Below are 20,613 nucleotides of genomic sequence, written 5' to 3'. Positions count from 1 at the left end.
TTTTTTTTCAAAAAACCCTAAAAAACAGCTTAAATCATAGAATTTGGGGGTCATTTTGATCCCAAAGTATTATTAACCTCAATAACCATAATTTCCACTCATTTTCAGTCTATTCTGAACACCTCACACCTCACAATATTATTTCTCTATCGTCCTAGTGGATGCTGGGGTTCCTGAAAGGACCATGGGGAATAGCGGCTCCGCAGGAGACAGGGCACAAAAAGTAAAGCTTTTCCGATCAGGTGGTGTGCACTGGCTCCTCCCCCTATGACCCTCCTCCAGACTCCAGTTAGATTTTTGTGCCCGGCCGAGAAGGGTGCAATCTAGGTGGCTCTCCTAAAGAGCTGCTTAGAGAAAGTTTAGCTAGGTTTTTTATGTTACAGTGATTCCTGCTGGCAACAGGATCACTGCAGCGAGGGACTGAGGGGAGAAGGAGTCAACTCACCTGCGTGCAGGATGGATTGGCTTCTTGGCTACTGGACATCAAGCTCCAGAGGGACGATCACAGGTACAGCCTGGATGGTCACCGGAGCCGCGCCGCCGGCCCCCTTGCAGATGCTGAAGACAGAAGAGGTCCAGAATCGGCGGCTGAAGACTCCTGCAGTCTTCTAAAGGTAGCGCACAGCACTGCAGCTGTGCGCCATTTTCCTCTCAGCACACTTCACACGGCAGTCACTGAGGGTGCAGGGCGCTGGGAGGGGGGCGCCCTGGGAGGCAAAATGAGTACCTATAAAGGCTAAAAATACCTCACATATAGCCCTAGAGGCTATATGGAGATATTTAACCCCTGCCTGATTTCTCAAAATAGCGGGAGACGAGCCCGCCGGAAAAGGGGCGGGGCCTATCTCCTCAGCACACGGCGCCATTTCCTCTCACAGCTCCGCTGGTCAGGACGGCTCCCAGGTCTCTCCCCTGCACTGCACTACAGAAACAGGGTAAAACAGAGAGGGGGGGCAAATTTATGGCGATATTTTTATATAACAAAGCAGCTATAGGGGAGCACTTATTATAAGGCTATCCCTGATATATATATAGCGCTTTTGGTGTGTGCTGGCAAACTCTCCCTCTGTCTCCCCAAAGGGCTAGTGGGTCCTGTCTTCATTAGGAGCATTCCCTGTGTGTCTGCTGTGTGTCGGTACGTGTGTGTCGACATGTATGAGGACGATATTGGTGTGGAGGCGGAGCAATTGCCAAATATGGGGATGTCACCTCCTAGGGGGTCGACACCAGAATGGATGCCTTTATTTATGGAACTACGGGATAGTGTCAACACGCTAAAGCAGTCGTTTGACGACATGAGACGGCCGGACAATCAATTAGTGCCTGTCCAGGCGACTCAAACACCGTCAGGGGCTGTGAAACGCCCTTTGCCTCAGTCGGTCGACACAGACCCAGACACAGGCGATGACTCCAGTGGTGACGGTGACGAATCAACCGTATTTTCCAGTAGGGCCACACGTTATATGATTTTGGCAATGAAGGAGGCGTTACATTTAGCTGATACTACAGGTACCACTAAACAGGGTATTATGTGGGGTATGAAAAAACTACCTATAGTTTTTCCTGAATCAGAAGAACTAAATGACGTGTGTAATGAAGCGTGGGTTGCCCCTGATAAAAAGCTGATAATTTCAAAGAAATTATTGGCATTATACCCTTTCCCGCCAGAGGTTAGGGAGCGCTGGGAAACACCTCCTAGGGTGGACAAGGCGCTAACACGCTTATCTAAACAAGTGGCGTTACCCTCTCCTGAGACGGCCGCACTTAAAGATCCATCAGATAGGAGGATGGAAAATATCCAAAAAAGTATATACACACATGCAGGTGTTATACTACGACCAGCTGTAGCAACTGCCTGGATGGGCAGTGCGGGGGTAGTTTGGTCAGAATCCCTGATTGAAAATATTGATATCCTGGACAGGGACAATATTCTACTGTCGTTAGAACAAATAAAGGATGCATTTCTTTATATGCGTGATGCACAGAGGGATATATGCACACTGGCATCACGGGTAAGTGCTATGTCCATTTCGGCCAGAAGAGCTTTATGGACGCGACAGTGGACAGGCGATGCGGATTCAAAACGGCATATGGAAGTTTTGCCGTATAAGGGGGAGGAGTTATTTGGAGTCGGTCTATCAGATTTGGTGGCCACGGCTACAGCCGGGAAATCCACCTTTCTACCTCAAGTCACTCCCCAACAGAAAAAGGCACCGACTTTTCAACCGCAGCCCTTTCGTTCCTTTAAAAATAAGAGAGCAAAGGGCTATTCATATTTGCCACGAGGCAAAGGTCGAGGGAAGAGACAGCAACACGCAGCTCCTTCCCAGGATCAGAAGCCCTCCCCGGCTTCTACAAAAGCCTCAGCATGACGCTGGGGCTTCTCAAGCGGACTCGGGGACGGTGGGCGGTCGTCTCAAAAATTACAGCGCGCAGTGGGCTCACTCGCAAGTAGATCCCTGGATCCTGCAGATAATATCTCAGGGATACAGGTTGGAATTAGAGACAGATCCACCTCGCCGTTTCCTGAGGTCTGCTTTACCAACGTCCCCCTCCGAAAGGGAGACGGTGTTGGAAGCCATTCACAAGCTGTACTCTCAGCAGGTGATAGTCAAGGTACCTCTTCTGCAACAAGGGAAGGGGTATTATTCCACTCTTTTTGTGGTACCGAAGCCGGATGGCTCGGTAAGGCCTATTCTAAATCTGAAGTCCTTGAACCTGTACATAAAGAAGTTCAAGTTCAAAATGGAGTCACTCAGAGCAGTGATAGCGAACCTGGAAGAGGGGAACTTTATGGTATCCTTGGACATCAAGGATGCGTATCTCCACGTTCCAATTTACCCCTCACACCAGGGGTACCTCAGGTTCGTTGTACAAAACTGTCACTATCAGTTTCAGACGCTGCCGTTCGGATTGTCCACGGCACCTCGGATCTTTACAAAGGTAATGGCCGAGATGATGATTCTTCTTCGAAGAAAAGGCGTATTAATTATCCCATACTTGGACGATCTCCTAATAAGGGCGAGGTCCAGAGAACAGCTAGAGATGGGATTAGCACTGTCTCAAGAAGTGCTAAAACAGCACGGGTGGATTCTGAATATTCCAAAATCCCAGTTAATGCCGACAACTCGTCTGCTGTTCCTAGGGATGATTCTGGACACGGTTCAGAAAAAGGTTTTTCTCCCGGAGGAAAAAGCCAAGGAGTTATCCGAGCTTGTCAGGAACCTCCTAAAACCAGGAAAGGTGTCTGTACATCAATGCACAAGAGTCCTGGGAAAAATGGTGGCTTCTTACGAAGCGATTCCATTCGGCAGATTCCACGCAAGAATTTTCCAAAGGGATCTGTTGGACAAATGGTCAGGGTCGCATCTTCAGATGCACCTACGGATAACCCTGTCTCCAAGGACAAGGGTGTCTCTTCTGTGGTGGTTGCAGAGTGCTCATCTATTGGAGGGCCGCAGATTCGGCATACAGGATTGGATCCTGGTGACCACGGACGCCAGCCTGAGAGGCTGGGGAGCAGTCACACAAGGAAGAAACTTCCAGGGAGTATGGACGAGCCTGGAAACGTCTCTTCACATAAACATTCTGGAACTAAGAGCAATATACAATGCTCTAAACCAGGCAGAACCTCTGCTTCAGGGAAAACCGGTATTGATCCAGTCGGACAACATCACGGCAGTCGCCCATGTGAACAGACAGGGCGGCACAAGAAGCAGGAGGGCAATGGCAGAAGCTGCAAGGATTCTTCGCTGGGCAGAGAATCATGTGATAGCACTGTCAGCAGTGTTCATCCCGGGAGTGGACAACTGGGAAGCAGACTTCCTCAGCAGACACGATCTTCACCCGGGAGAGTGGGGACTTCATCCAGAAGTCTTCCACATGCTGGTAACCCGTTGGGAAAGACCAATGGTGGACATGATGGCGTCTCGCCTCAACAAAAAACTGGACAGGTATTGCGCCAGGTCAAGAGATCCGCAGGCAATAGCTGTGGACGCGCTGGTAACGCCTTGGGTGTACCAGTCGGTGTATGTGTTTCCTCCTCTGCTTCTCATACCAAAAGTATTGAGAATTATACGGCAAAGAGGCGTAAGAACGATACTAGTGGTTCCGGATTGGCCAAGGAGGACTTGGTACCCGGAACTTCAAGAGATGATCACGGAAGATCCGTGGCCTCTACCTCTAAGGAGGGACTTGCTTCAGCAGGGTCCCTGTCTGTTTCAAGACTTACCGCGGCTGCGTTTGACGGCATGGCGGTTGAACGCCGGATCCTAAAGGAAAGAGGCATGCCGGAAGAAGTCATTCCTACTTTGATTAAAGCAAGGAAGGAAGTAACCGTGCAACATTATCACCGAATTTGGCGAAAATATGTTGCGTGGTGCGAAGATCGGAGTGCTCCGACGGAGGAATTTCAACTGGGTCGATTCCTACATTTCCTGCAATCAGGATTGTCAATGGGTCTCAAATTGGGATCTATTAAGGTTCAAATTTCGGCCCTGTCGATTTTCTTTCAAAAAGAATTGGCTTCAGTCCCTGAAGTCCAGACCTTTGTTAAGGGAGTGCTGCATATACAGCCTCCTGTGGTGCCTCCAGTGGCACCGTGGGATCTAAATGTGGTTTTGGACTTCCTAAAATCTCATTGGTTTGAACCACTAAAAAAGGTGGATTTGAAATATCTCACATGGAAAGTGACCATGCTTCTAGCCCTGGCTTCTGCCAGGAGAGTGTCAGAATTGGCAGCTTTATCTTACAAAAGCCCATATCTGATTTTCCATTCGGACAGGGCAGAACTGCGAACTCGTCCGCATTTTCTCCCTAAGGTGGTGTCAGCATTTCATCTGAACCAGCCTATTGTAGTGCCTGCGGCTACAAGTGACTTGGAGGACTCCAAGTTACTGGACGTTGTCAGAGCATTAAAAATATATATTGCAAGGACAGCTGGAGTCAGAAAATCTGACTCGTTGTTTATATTGTATGCACCCAACAAGATGGGTGCTCCTGCGTCTAAGCAGACGATTGCTCGTTGGATCTGTAGCACAATCCAACTTGCACATTCTGTGGCAGGCTTGCCACAGCCTAAATCTGTAAAGGCCCACTCCACAAGGAAGGTGGGCTCATCTTGGGCGGCTGCCCGAGGGGTCTCGGCATTACAACTTTGCCGAGCAGCTACGTGGTCAGGGGAGAACACGTTTGTAAAATTTTACAAATTTGATACTCTGGCTAAGGAGGACCTGGAGTTCTCTCATTCGGTGCTGCAGAGTCATCCGCACTCTCCCGCCCGTTTGGGAGCTTTGGTATAATCCCCATGGTCCTTTCAGGAACCCCAGCATCCACTAGGACGATAGAGAAAATAAGATTTTACTTACCGATAAATCTATTTCTCGGAGTCCGTAGTGGATGCTGGGCGCCCATCCCAAGTGCGGATTATCTGCATAAGTTGTACATAGTTCTTGTTAACTAATTCGGGTTATTGTTAAAGGAAGCCATCTTTCAGAGGCTCCGCTGTTATCATACTGTTAACTGGGTTTAGATCACAAGTTGTACGGTGTGATTGGTGTGGCTGGTATGAGTCTTACCCGGGATTCAAAATCCTCCCTTATTGTGTACGCTCGTCCGGGCACAGTACCTAACTGGAGTCTGGAGGAGGGTCATAGGGGGAGGAGCCAGTGCACACCACCTGATCGGAAAAGCTTTACTTTTTGTGCCCTGTCTCCTGCGGAGCCGCTATTCCCCATGGTCCTTTCAGGAACCCCAGCATCCACTACGGACTCCGAGAAATAGATTTATCGGTAAGTAAAATCTTATTTTTTAGTCCTAAAATTTGCACCGGGGTCGCTGGATGACTAAGCTCAGCGACCCAAGTGGCCGACACAAACACCTGGCCCATCTAGGAGTGGCACTGCAGTGTCACGCAGGATGGCCCTTCCAAAAAACACTCCCCAAACAGCACATGACGCAAAGAAAAAAAGAGGCGCAATGAGGTAGCTGTGTGACTAAGCTCAGCGACCCAAGTGGCCGACACAAACACCTGGCCCATCTAGGAGTGGCACTGCAGTGTCAGGCAGGATGGCCCTTCCAAAAAATACTCCCCAAACAGCACATGACGCAAAGAAGAAAAAAAAGAGGCGCAATGAGGTAGCTGTGTGAGTAAGTTAAGCGACCCTAGTGGCCGACACAAACACCTGGCCCATCTAGGAGTGGCACTGCAGTGTCACGCAGGATGGCCCTTCCAAAAAACACTCCCCAAACAGCACATGACGCAAAGAAAAAAAGAGGCGCAATGAGGTAGCTGTGTGAGTAAGCTCAGCGACCCTAGTGGCCGACACAAACACCTGGCCCATCTAGGAGTGGCACTGCAGTGTCAGGCAGGATGGCCCTTCCAAAAAATACTCCCCAAACAGCACATGACGCAAAGAAAAAAAGAGGCGCAATGAGGTAGCTGTGTGACTAAGCTCAGCGACCCAAGTGGCCGACACAAACACCTGGCCCATCTAGGAGTGGCACTGCAGTGTCACGCAGGATGGCCCTTCCAAAAAACACTCCCCAAACAGCACATGACGCAAAGAAAAAAAGAGGCGCAATGAGGTAGCTGTGTGAGTAAGCTCAGCGACCCTAGTGGCCGACACAAACACCTGGCCCATCTAGGAGTGGCACTGCAGTGTCAGGCAGGATGGCCCTTCCAAAAAATACTCCCCAAACAGCACATGACGCAAAGAAAAAAAGAGGCGCAATGAGGTAGCTGTGTGACTAAGCTCAGCGACCCAAGTGGCCGACACAAACACCTGGCCCATCTAGGAGTGGCACTGCAGTGTCACGCAGGATGGCCCTTCCAAAAAACACTCCCCAAACAGCACATGACGCAAAGAAAAAAAGAGGCGCAATGAGGTAGCTGTGTGACTAAGCTCAGCGACCCTAGTGGCCGACACAAAACCCTGGCCCATCTAGGAGTGGCACTGCAGTGTCACGCAGGATGGCCCTTCCAAAAAACACTCCCCAAACAGCACATGACGCAAAGAAAAATGAAAGAAAAAAGAGGTGCAAGATGGAATTGTCCTTGGGCCCTCCCACCCACCCTTATGTTGTATAAACAGGACATGCACACTTTAACCAACCCATCATTTCAGTGACAGGGTCTGCCACACGACTGTGACTGAAATGACGGGTTGGTTTGGACCCCCACCAAAAAAGAAGCAATTAATCTCTCCTTGCACAAACTGGCTCTACAGAGGCAAGATGTCCACCTCATCATCATCCTCCGATTCATCACCGTGTACATCCCCCTCCTCAAAGATTATCAATTCGTCCCCACTGGAATCCACCATCACAGCTCCCTGTGTACTTTGTGGAGGCAATTGCTGCTGGTGAATGTCTCCATGGAGGAATTGATTATAATTCATTTTAATGAACATCATCTTCTCCACATTTTCTGGAAGTAACCTCGTACGCCGATTGCTGACAAGGTGAGCGGCGGCACTAAACACTCTTTCGGAGTACACACTTGTGGGAGGGCAACTTAGGTAGAATAAAGCCAGTTTGTGCAAGGGCCTCCAAATTGCCTCTTTTTCCTGCCAGTATACGTACGGACTGTCTGACGTGCCTACTTGGATGCAGTCACTCATATAATCCTCCACCATTCTTTCAATGGGGAGAGAATCATATGCAGTGACAGTAGACGACATGTCCGTAATCGTTGGCAGGTCCTTCAGTCCGGACCAGATGTCAGCATCAGCAGTCGCTCCAGACTGCCCTGCATCACCGCCAGCGGGTGGGCTCGGAATTCTGAGCCTTTTCCTCGCACCCCCAGTTGCGGGAGAATGTGAAGGAGGAGATGTTGACAGGTCGCGTTCCGCTTGACTTGACAATTTTCTCACCAGCAGTTCTTTGAACCCCTGCAGACTTGTGTCTGCCGGAAAGAGAGATACAACGTAGGTTTTAAATCTAGGATCGAGCACGGTGGCCAAAATGTAGTGCTCTGATTTCAACAGATTGACCACCCGTGAATCCTTGTTAAGCGAATTAAGGGCTCCATCCACAAGTCCCACATGCCTAGCGGAATCGCTCTGTGTTAGCTCCTCCTTCAATGTCTCCAGCTTCTTCTGCAAAAGCCTGATGAGGGGAATGACCTGACTCAGGCTGGCAGTGTCTGAACTGACTTCACGTGTGGCAAGTTCAAAAGGTTGCAGAACCTTGCACAACGTTGAAATCATTTTCCACTGCGCTTGAGACAGGTGCATTCCACCTCCGATATCGTGCTCAGTTGTATAGGCTTGAATGTCCTTTTGCTGCTCCTCCAACCTCTGAAGCATATAGAGGGTTGAATTACACCTCGTTACCACTTCTTGCTTCAGATGATGGCAGGGCAGGTTCAGGCGTTTTTGGTGTTGCTCCAGTCTTCTGTACGTGGTGCCTGTACGCCGAAAGTGTCCCGCAATTCTTCTGGCCACCGACAGCATCTCTTGCACGCCCCTCTCGTTTTTTAAATAATTCTGCACCACCAAATTCAAGGTATGTGCAAAACATGGGACGTGATGGAATTTGCCCATATTTAATGCACACACAATATTGCTGGCGTTGTCCGATGCCACAAATCCACAGGAGAGTCCAATTGGGGTAAGCCATTCTGCGATGATCTTCCTCAGTTGCCGTAAGAGGTTTTTAGCTGTGTGCGTATTCTGGAAAGCGGTGATACAAAGCGTAGCCTGCCTAGGAAAGAGTTGGCGTTTGCGAGATGCTGCTACTGGTGCCGCCGCTGCTGTTCTTGCGGCGGGAGTCCATACATCTACCCAGTGGGCTGTCACAGTCATATAGTCCTGAGTCTGCCCTGCTCCACTTGTCCACATGTCCGTGGTTAAGTGGACATTGGGTACAACTGCATTTTTTAGGACACTGGTGAGTCTTTTTCTGAGGTCTGTGTACATTTTCGGTATCGCCTGCCTAGAGAAATGGAACCTAGATGGTATTTGGTACCGGGGACACAGTACCTCAAACAAGTCTATAGTTGGCTCTGCAGTAATGATGGATACCGGAACCACGGTTCTCACTGCCCAGGATGCCAAGGCCTCAGTTATCCGCTTTGCAGCAGGATGACTGCTGTGATATTTCATCTTCCTCGCAAAGGACTGTTGGACAGTCAATTGCTTGGTGGAAGTAGTAAAAGTGGTCTTACGACTTCCCCTCTGGGATGACCATCGACTCCCAGCAGCAACAACAGCAGCGCCAGCAGCAGTAGGCGTTACACGCAAGGATGCATCGGAGGAATCCCAGGCAGGAGAGGACTCGTCAGAATTGCCAGTGACATGGCCTGCAGGACTATTGGCATTCCTGGGGAAGGAGGAAATTGACACTGAGGGAGTTGGTGGGGTGGTTTGCGTGAGCTTGGTTACAAGAGGAAGGGATTTACTGGTCAGTGGACTGCTTCCGCTGTCGCCCAAAGTTTTTGAACTTGTCACTGACTTATGATGAATGCGCTGCAGGTGACGTATAAGGGAGGATGTTCCAAGGTGGTTAACGTCCTTACCCCTACTTATTACAGCTTGACAAAGGCAACACACGGCTTGACAAATGTTGTCCGCATTTCTGTTGAAATACTTCCACACCGAAGAGCTGATTTTTTTGGTATTTTCACCAGGCATGTCAATGGCCATATTCCTCCCACGGACAACAGGTGTCTCCCCGGGTGCCTGACTTAAACAAACCACCTCACCATCAGAATCCTCCTGGTCAATTTCCTCCCCAGCGCCAGCAACACCCATATCCTCCTCATCCTGGTGTACTTCAACACTGACATCTTCAATCTGACTATCAGGAACTGGACTGCGGGTGCTCCTTCCAGCACTTGCAGGGGGCGTGCAAATGGTGGAAGGCGCATGCTCTTCACGTCCAGTGTTGGGAAGGTCAGGCATCGCAACCGACACAATTGGACTCTCCTTGTGGATTTGTGATTTCGAAGAACGCACAGTTCTTTGCTGTGCTTTTGCCAGCTTAAGTCTTTTCATTTTTCTAGCGAGAGGCTGAGTGCTTCCATCCTCATGTGAAGCTGAACCACTAGCCATGAACATAGGCCAGGGCCTCAGCCGTTCCTTGCCACTCCGTGTGGTAAATGGCATATTGGCAAGTTTACGCTTCTCCGACGATTTTATTTTAGATTTTTGAGTCCTTTTTTTACTGATATTTTGTGTTTTGGATTTTACATGCTCTGTACTATGACATTGGGCATCGGCCTTGGCAGACGACGTTGATGGCATTTCATCGTCTCGGCCATGACTAGTGGCAGCAGCTTCAGCACGAGGTGGAAGTGGATCTTGATCTTTCCCTATTTTTGGAACCTCAACATTTTTGTTCTCCATATTTTAATAGGCACAACTAAAAGGCACCTCAGGTAAACAATGGAGATGGATGGATACTAGTATACTTATGGATGACGAGCGACTGCCGACACAGAGGTAGCTACAGCCGTGGACTACCGTACTGCGTCTGCTAGTATAGACTGGATGATAATGATATAAAAAATATATATATATCACTACTGCAGGACAGGTATATATTGTATAATGACGGACCTGCTGGACACTGTCAGCACTGCAGACTCCTAAACTACTAGTATGAAGAAGATAGAAAAAAAAAACCCACCACAGGTAGGTATACAATTATGGACGAGTGACTGCCGACACAGAGGTAGCTACAGCCGTGGACTACCGTACTGCGTCTGCTAGTATAGACTGGATGATAATGATATAAAAAATATATATATATCACTACTGCAGGACAGGTATATATTGTATAATGACGGACCTGCTGGACACTGTCAGTACTGCAGACTCCTAAACTACTAGTATGAAGAAGATAGAAAAAAAAAAAAACCACCACAGGTAGGTATACAATTATGGACGAGCGACTGCCGACACAGAGGTAGCTACAGCCGTGGACTACCGTACTGCGTCTGCTAGTATAGACTGGATGATAATGATATAAAAAATATATATATATCACTACTGCAGGACAGGTATATATATTGTATAATGACGGACCTGCTGGACACTGTCAGCACTGCAGACTCCTAAACTACTAGTATGAAGAAGATAGAAAAAAAAACCCACCACAGGTAGGTATACAATTATGGACGAGCGACTGCCGACACAGAGGTAGCTACAGCCGTGGACTACCGTACTGCGTCTGCTAGTATAGACTGGATGATAATGATATAAAAATATATATATATCACTACTGCAGGACAGGTATATATTGTATAATGACGGACCTGCTGGACACTGTCAGCACTGCAGACTCCTAAACTACTAGTATGAAGAAGATAGAAATATAATGAATGACGGACCTGCTGGACACTGTCAGCAGAATGCGTTTATATATAGAATTAAAAAAAAAAACACCACACGAGTGTTTAACTTTTTCAGGCAGACAATATACTGGTGGTCACTGCTGGTCAGTCACACTGGCACTCTGGCAGCAAAAGTGTGCACTGTTAAATATGTACTCCTGCTATAACTGCTCCCCAGTCTCCCCCACAATTAAGCTGTGTGAGCAGTGAGCACTACTCAGCACAGTCAGATATACATAGATGATATTATCATGCAGCACACTGAGGCTGAGCACAGATATAGTATGTGACTGTGTATCGTTTTTTTTCAGGCAGAGAACGGATTATATTAAATAATAAATAAAACTGGTGGTCACCACTAGTATAACTATCAGCAAAACTCTGCACTCTCTGAGTACTCCTAATGCTCCAGTAAATCAAGTGTCTCACTCTCTATCTAAACGGAGAGGACGCCAGCCACGTCCTCTCCCTATCAATCTCAATGCACGTGTGAAAATGGCGGCGATGCGCGGCTCCTTATATAGAATCCGAGTCTCGCGATAGAATACGAGCCTCGCGAGAATCCGACAGCGGGATGATGACGTTCGGGCGCGCTCGGGTTAGCCGAGCAAGGCGGGAAGATCCGAGTCTGCCTCGGACCCGTGTAAAAAGCGTGAAGTTCGGGGGGGTTCGGATTCCGAGGAACCGAACCCGCTCATCTCTACTATAATGGTTAAGCTTAATGATAATTTATAGTCTATATTCATTTATTCCATATTCATTTATTCCATATGCTGTGTGTTCTTGTTGGTGTAAATGACAGATGTCAAAAGCCATATAAGAATACTTTATTGTATGATTATTCTACTTTATTGATTTTTAGGTTGTTCTCTTTCTTATGATATTTGCTGTATTGCTCTCTCAATTAGGCTTGTACACTGTACTTAAACAATTTTGTGTATGCTCTTGCAGCAGCAATGAATTATGGTGCTCATAGTTCACATTTTGCATTTATTGGTGTATTTTGTTTATGTGGATGCCTGGCACCGCCCGCGTTCAGGATGCTGCTGACGCGATTAAGTGTCTTCATGTGGTTCACCTGTATGGTTCTTTTTAAACTATCACATTTGCTACGGGTTTCCGTGGCAATGCCAGCGGCGTCCCTGAACGCGTGTGGTGCCACGTTTCCATAGCAACTTTCCCGACGGACAGCGTGGTGTATCGCGTCACTTCCGCTTCCGGCAACAGCCGCGAGTGGAGGAGGGAGTGGCGACGGGTCCCCGGGAAGCTGGCGGGAATGCTGGAATGGTTTCATTGGTGGGGGTAATGTATAAAGTTTGTGTCTGATCACTTGTTGTTATCCTGATGAAGGGGTAAAACCCCGAAACGTTGATGATGTGATATATTAAAGCTTTGCTGCTTTATTCTGCACGATATACCACGTCTCTGAGTGCCGCTTCCTGTTATTTGCTGCATGTGCAGGGGCGCTGACCCCTCAAAGAAGGCACCAGAGCAACTACGATTACTTATGTTTGGAGTGCCGGATCCTCTGTATGGATAGATATATATATATATAAATATATATATTTCTCTATCGTCCTAAGTGGATGCTGGGGTTCCTGAAAGGACCATGGGGAATAGCGGCTCCGCAGGAGACAGGGCACAAAAGTAAAGCTTTTACAGGTCAGGTGGTGTGTACTGGCTCCTCCCCCTATGACCCTCCTCCAGACTCCAGTTAGATTTTTGTGCCCGGCCGAGAAGGGTGCAATTCTAGGTGGCTCTCATAAAGAGCTGCTTAGAGAGTTTAGCTTAGGTTTTTTATTTTACAGTGATTCCTGCTGGCAACAGGATCACTGCAACGAGGGACAGAGGGGAGAAGAAGTGAACTCACCTGCGTGCAGGATGGATTGGCTTCTTGGCTACTGGACATGAAGCTCCAGAGGGACGATCACAGGTACAGCCTGGATGGTCACCGGAGCCACGCCGCCGGCCCCCTCACAGATGCTGAAGCAAGAAGAGGTCCAGAATCGGCGGCTGAAGACTCCTGCAGTCTTCTTAAGGTAGCGCACAGCACTGCAGCTGTGCGCCATTTTCCTCTCAGCACACTTCACACGGCAGTCACTGAGGGTGCAGGGCGCTGGGGGGGGGCGCCCTGGGAGGCAAATGAAAACCTTTAAAAAGGCTAAAAATACCTCACATATAGCCCCAGAGGCTATATGGAGATATTTACCCCTGCCTAAATGTACTAAATAGCGGGAGACGAGCCCGCCGAAAAAGGGGCGGGGCCTATCTCCTCAGCACACGGCGCCATTTTCTGTCACAGCTCCGCTGGTCAGGAAGGCTCCCAGGTCTCTCCCCTGCACTGCACTACAGAAACAGGGTATAACAGAGAGGGGGGGCAGAATAAATGGCAATATATTAATATAAAAGCAGCTATAAGGGAGCACTTAATCATAAGGCTATCCCTGTCATATATAGCGCTTTTTGGTGTGTGCTGGCAGACTCTCCCTCTGTCTCCCCAAAGGGCTAGTGGGTCCTGTCTTCGTATAGAGCATTCCCTGTGTGTCTGCTGTGTGTCGGTACGTGTGTGTCGACATGTATGAGGACGTTATTGGTGTGGAGGCGGAGCAATTGCCAAATATGAGGATGTCACCTCCTAGGGGGTCGACACCAGAATGGATGCCTTTATTTGTGGAATTACGGGATAGCGTCAACTCGCTTAAGCAGTCGTTTGCCGACATGAGGCGGCCGGACACTCAATTAGTGTCTGTCCAGGCGCCTCAAACACCGTCAGGGGCTGTAAAACGTCCCTTGCCTCAGTCGGTCGACACAGACCCAGACACAGGCACTGATTCCGGTGGTGAAGGTGACGAATCAACCGTATTTTCCAGTAGGGCCACACGTTATATGATTTTGGCAATAAAGGAGATGTTACATTTAGCTGATACTACAGGTACCACTAAACAGGGTATTATGTGGGGTGTGAAAAAACTACCAGTAGTTTTTACCGAATCAGAAGAATTAAATGACGTGTGTGATGAAGCGTGGGGTGCCCCGATAAAAAACTGCTAATTTCAAAGAAGTTATTGGCTTTATACCCTTTCCCGCCAGAGGTTAGGGAGCGCTGGGAAACACCTCCTAGGGTGGACAAAGCGCTAACACGCTTATCAAAACAAGTGGCGTTACCCTCTCCTGAGACGGACGCACTTAAAGATCCATCAGATAGGAGGATGGAAAATATCCAAAAAGGTATATACACACATGCAGGTGTTATACTACGACCAGCTATTGCGACTGCCTGGATGTGCAGTGCTGGGGTAGTTTGGTCAGAGTCCCTGATCGAAAATATTGATACCCTGGACAGGGACAATATTTTACTGTCGTTAGAACAAATAAAGGATGCATTTCTTTATATGCGTGATGCACAGAGAGATATCTGCACACTGGCATCACGGGTAAGTGCTATGTCCATTTCGGCCAGAAGAGCTTTATGGACACGACAGTGGACAGGCGATGCGTAGAGGAGTTATTTGAGGTCGGTCTATCGGATTTGGTGGCCACGGCTACGGCCGGGAAATCCACCTTTCTACCTCAAGTCACTCCCCAACAGAAAAAGGCACCGACCTTTCAACCGCAGCCCTTTCGTTCCTTTAAAAATAAGAGAGCAAAGGGCTATTCATATCTGCCACGAGGCAGAGGACGAGGGAAGAGACAGCAACAGGCAGCTCCTTCCCAGGAACAGAAGCCCTCCCCGGCTTCTACAAAAGCCTCAGCATGACGCTGGGGCTTCGCAAGCGGACTCGGGGGCGGTAGGCGGTCGTCTCAAAAATTACAGCGCGCAGTGGGCTCACTCGCAGGTAAATCCCTGGATCCTGCAGATAATATCTCAGGGGTACAGGTTGAAATTAGAGACAGAGCCACCTCGCCGTTTCCTGAAGTCTGCTTTACCAACGTCCCCCTCAGAAAGGGAGACGGTTTTGGAAGCCATTCACAAGCTGTATTCTCAGCAGGTGATAGTCAAGGTACCTCTTCTACAACAAGGGAAGGGGTATTATTCCACTCTATTTGTGGTACCGAAGCCGGATGGCTCGGTAAGGCCTATTCTAAATCTGAAGTCCTTGAACCTATACATAAAGAAGTTCAAGTTCAAGATGGAGTCACTCAGAGCAGTGATAGCGAACCTGGAAGAAGGGGACTTTATGGTATCCTTGGACATCAAGGATGCGTATCTCCACGTTCCAATTACCCCTCACACCAGGGGTACCTCAGGTTCGTTGTACAAAACTGTCACTATCAGTTTCAGACGCTGCCGTTTGGTTTGTCCACGGCACCTCGGGTCTTTACAAAGGTAATGGCCGAGATAATATTTCTTCTTCGAAGAAAAGGCGTATTAATTATCCCATACTTGGACGATCTCCTAATAAGGGCAAGGTCCAGAGAACAGCTAGAGATGGGTTTAGCACTATCTCAAGAGGTGCTAAAGCAGCACGGATGGATTCTGAATATTCCAAAATCCCAATTAATGCCGACAACTCGTCTGCTGTTCCTGGGGATGATTCTGGACACAGTTCAGAAAAAGGTTTTTCTTCCCGAAGAAAAAGCCAAGGAGTTATCTGACCTGGTCAGGAACCTCCTAAAACCAGGAAAGGTGTCTGTACATCAATGCACAAGAGTCCTGGGAAAAAATGGTAGCTTCTTACGAAGCAATCCCTTTCGGCAGATTCCATGCAAAGGGATCTGTTGGACAAATGGTCAGGGTCGCATCTTCAGATGCACCTGCGGATAACCCTGTCGCCGAGGACAAGGGTATCCCTTCTGTGGTGGTTGCAGGAGGCTCATCTATTGGAGGGCCGCAGATTCGGCATGCAGGATTGGATCCTGGTGACCACGGATGCCAGCCTGAGAGGCTGGGGAGCAGTCACACAGGGAAGAAATTTCCAGGGAGTGTGGTCGAGCCTGAAAAAGTCTCTTCACATAAGCATTCTGGAACTAAGAGCAATCTACAATGCTCTAAGCCAGGCGGAACCTCTGCTTCAAGGAAGACCGGTGTTGATCCAGTCGGACAACATCACGGCAGTCGCCCATGTAAACAGACAGGGCGGCACAAGAAGCAGGAGGGCAATGGCAGAAGCTGCCAGGATCCTTCGCTGGGCGGAGAATCACGTGATAGCACTGTCAGCAGTATTCATCCCGGGCGTGGACAACTGGGAAGCAGACTTCCTCAGCAGACACGACCTTCACCCGGGAGAGTGGGGACTTCATCCAGAAGTTTTCCACATGCTATTAAACCGTTGGGTAAAACCAATGGTGAACATGATGGCGTCTCGCCTCAACAAAACACTGGACAGGTATTGCGCCAGGTCAAGAGATCCGCAGGCAATAGCTGTGGACGCGCTGGTAACACCTTGGGTGTACCAGTCGGTATATGTGTTTCCTCCTCTGCCTCTCATACCAAAGGTATTGAGGATTATACGGCAAAGAGGAGTAAGACTAGTGGCTCCGGATTGGCCAAGAAGGACTTGGTACCCGGAACTTCAAGAGATGGTCACGGACGATCCGTGGCCTCTACTTCTGAGAAGGGACCTGTTTCAGCAGGGTCCTTGTCTTTTTCAAGACTTACCGCGGCTGCGTTTGACGGCATGGCGTTGAATGCCAGATCCTAAAAGGAAAAGGCATTCCAGAAGAAGTCATTCCTACCTTGATAAAGGCAAGGAAGGAAGTCACCGCGAAGCATTATCGCCGTATTTGGCGAAAATATGTTGCGTGGTGCGAGCAGCGGAGTGCTCCGATGGAGGAATTTCAACTGGGTCGTTTTCCTACATTTCCTGCAATCAGGATTGTCTATGGGTCTCAAATTGGGATCTATTAAGGTTCAAATTTCGGCCCTATCAATATTCTTCCACAAAGAATTGGCCTCAGTCCCTGAGGTCCAGATTTTTATCAAAGGAGTACTGCATATACAGCCTCCTGTGGTGCCTAAGGTGGCACCGTGGGATCTAAATGTAGTTTTAGATTTCCTCAAATCCAATTGGTTTGAACCACTAAAGAATGTGGATTTGAAATATCTCACATGGAAAGTGACTATGTTACTGGCCCTGGCTTCGGCCGGGAGAGTATCTGAACTGGCGGCTTTGTCTTATAAAAGCCCTTATTTAATTTTCCATTCGACATAGGGCAGAGCTGCGGACGCGTCCGCATTTTCTCCCTAAGGTGGTATCAGCGTTTCACCTGAACCAGCCTATTGTAGTGCCTGCGGCTACAGACGACTTGAAGGACTCCAAGTTGTTGGACGTTGTCAGAGCCTTAAAAATATACATTTAAAGGACGGCTGGAGTCAGAAAATCTGACTCGCTGTTTATACTGTATGCACCCAACAAGTTGGGTGCACCTGCTTCTAAGCAGTCGATTGCTCGTTGGTTTTGTAACAAAATTCAACTTGTACATTCTGTGGCAGGCCTGCCACAGCCTAAATCTGTTAAGGCCCATTCCGCAAGGAAGATGGGCTCATCTTGGGCGGCTGCCCGAGGGGTCTCGGCATTACAACTCTGCCGAGCAGCTACGTGGTCAGGGGAGAACACGTTTGTAAATTTTTACAAATTTGATACCCTGGCAAAGGAGGACCTGGAGTTCTCTCATTCGGTGCTGCAGAGTCATCCGCACTCTCCCGCCCGTTTGGGAGCTTTGGTATAATCCCCATGGTCCTTTCAGGAACCCCAGCATCCACTTAGGACGATAGAGAAAATAAGAATTTACTTACCGATAATTCTATTTCTCGGAGTCCGTAGTGGATGCTGGGCGCCCATCCCAAGTGCGGATTATCTGCAATACTTGTACATAGTTATTGTTAACTAATTCGGGTTATTGTTTAGGAAGCCATCTTTCAGAGGCTCCTCTGTTATCATACTGTTAACTGGGTTTAGATCACAAGTTGTACGGTGTGATTGGTGTGGCTGGTATGAGTCTTACCCGGGATTCAAAATCCTCCCTTATTGTGTACGCTCGTCCGGGCACAGTACCTAACTGGAGTCTGGAGGAGGGTCATAGGGGGAGGAGCCAGTACACACCACCTGACCTGTAAAAGCTTTACTTTTGTGCCCTGTCTCCTGCGGAGCCGCTATTCCCCATGGTCCTTTCAGGAACCCCAGCATCCACTACGGACTCCGAGAAATAGAATTATCGGTAAGTAAATTCTTATTATATACATATATATTTATTAGTGGTCAGTACTGAAGCACCGTTTTTGTGTGATTGCTGAGCATGTTTTACTGCAATGCTGCACTGCGTGTCATATTGAAGTGTAAGCATTATTGTTCTATTCACTCAGAAGACGTAAGCTTTCATCACTGATTACTTACACTCCTTTCCCCCTCCTGTTGGTAATATTTGCTGTCAGAGAACTGTTATTATCTTGACAATGTTTCCTTAAGCTACGACGGTCTTGTCACATAGAACTCAATTTGGAAAATATTCCGCAGTCATTGTTTTCCACCCGAAAAGGACTACAGCACATAAGCTATCTAGATTTAGGGCTCTATCTTAGGGGCAGATGGGTGTGGTATGTAAGGTAGATTAGACTTAGGTCGACAGTGTCTAGATCGACCACTATTGGTCGACAGTAAGATCGACATGGTTTCTAGGTCGACAGGGACATGAGTTTTTTTTACTTTTTTGGGTGTCGTTTTCTCCGTACAGTGACCGGGAACCCGAATTAGTGCACAGTGTCCTCTCGCATGGCTCGCCTCGCTCGCCATACTTCGTGCAAGTATATTGGGCAGGTTACTGTTCCCAATTGTAGTCCATGTGGATCGTAAAGTATGAAAAAGTAAAAAAAATGTTTTTTAAAAAAAAACTCATGTCGATCTTTTGTAATGTCGACCTAGAACATGTCGACCTAGAGTTCCTGTCGACCAACTTACTGTCGACCAATAGTGGTTGACCTAGACACTGTCGACCTACTTACTCTCGACCTAACGACCGGATCCCGGGGCAGATATAAAGTACCAGCCAACCAGCTCCTGACTGCCATGTGGCAGCTGTGTTTGAAAAATGACATTTAGGAGCTGATTGGTTGGTAGTTTCTCTCGCCACTTTATTGCTCTCCAAGGCAAAGTACATATGTTCATCTGTACTAGGTGCGCTAGGACCAATTAGATAGTGAGGATGGGGTATTTAAATGTGCTCCTGGACTTTTACCGGCATTCGCTCTACCTGGCTTACCTTGAGAGAGACCCAGTAAAGGGTCGGAATGCGTGGGTGCCTCCCCAAACCCCCTAAAAGTGATGGTGGAGTGACATGCCAGTACAGACGATCTGTGAGTCGTGTGACCAGGAGGAGAGTCCGGAACTGCAGCCGGTATCACCCGCATAGTCACATGCTTACTAGAACTGTCCATCGACTCTTCTCTTCCTAATGCTGGTAAATGTTGCTTTGTCTGCCAACGGGGGATTGGAGAGTGTTTGTGTGAATGACATTTTCATATGTTTTATAGAGATTTTAATAGATCTTTGTTATTCTAGATTTTAATGTTGGTCATACTGCTATATTATATACAGTGCATCCGGAAAGTATTCACAACGCTTCATTATTTCCACATTTTGTTATGTTACAGCCTTATTCCAAAATTGAATAAATTCATTTTTTCCCCCTCAAAATTTTACATACAATGCCCCATAATGACAATGTGAAAACACTTTTTTTTTAGATTTTTGCTAATTTATTAAAAATAAAAAACTAAGAAAGCACATGTGCATAAGTATTCACAGCTTTGCTCAATACTTTGTTGATGCACCTTTGGCAGCAATTACAGCCTCAAGTCTTTTTGAATGTGATGCCACAAGCTTGGCACACCTACAGGTATCTTTGGGCAGTTTCACCCATTCCTCTTTGCAGCACCTCTCAAGCTCCATCAGGTTGGATGGGAAGCGTTGGTGCACAGCTATTGTCAGATCTCTCCAGAGATGTTCAATGGGATTCAAGTCTGTGCTCTGGCTGGGCCACTCAAGGACATTCACAGAGTTGTCCTGAAACCACTCCTTTGATATCTTGGCTGTGTGGTTAGGGTCGTTGTCCTGCTGAAAGATTCTGAGGTCAAGAGCGCTCTGGAGCAGGTTTTCATCCAGGATGTCTCTGTACATTGCTGCATTAATCTTTCCCTCTATCCTGACTAGTCTCCCAGTTCCTGCCGCTGAAAAAACATCCCCACAGCATGATGCTGCCACCACCATGCTTCACTGTAGGTATGGTATTGGCCTGGGGATGAGCGGTGCCTGGTTTCCTCCAAACATGACGCCTGGCATTCA

The 20,613-nt window shown here is 48.1% G+C and overlaps 1 long non-coding RNA gene across 6 annotated transcripts in view; it reads left to right on the top strand.

Annotated features, from left to right (window-relative positions):
* The window catches only part of LOC134999050 (uncharacterized), a 222,535-nt gene that overhangs the window by 137,565 nt on the left and 64,357 nt on the right, over positions 1–20,613 (top strand). The window lies entirely within an intron of this gene.

This window comes from Pseudophryne corroboree, chromosome 2, assembly GCF_028390025.1.
Source record: "Pseudophryne corroboree isolate aPseCor3 chromosome 2, aPseCor3.hap2, whole genome shotgun sequence".
In the NCBI taxonomy this organism is placed as follows: domain Eukaryota; kingdom Metazoa; phylum Chordata; class Amphibia; order Anura; family Myobatrachidae; genus Pseudophryne; species Pseudophryne corroboree.
The sequence above is the reverse complement of the archived record's forward strand: the minus strand, read 5'-3'. Positions and strand labels throughout refer to the sequence as shown.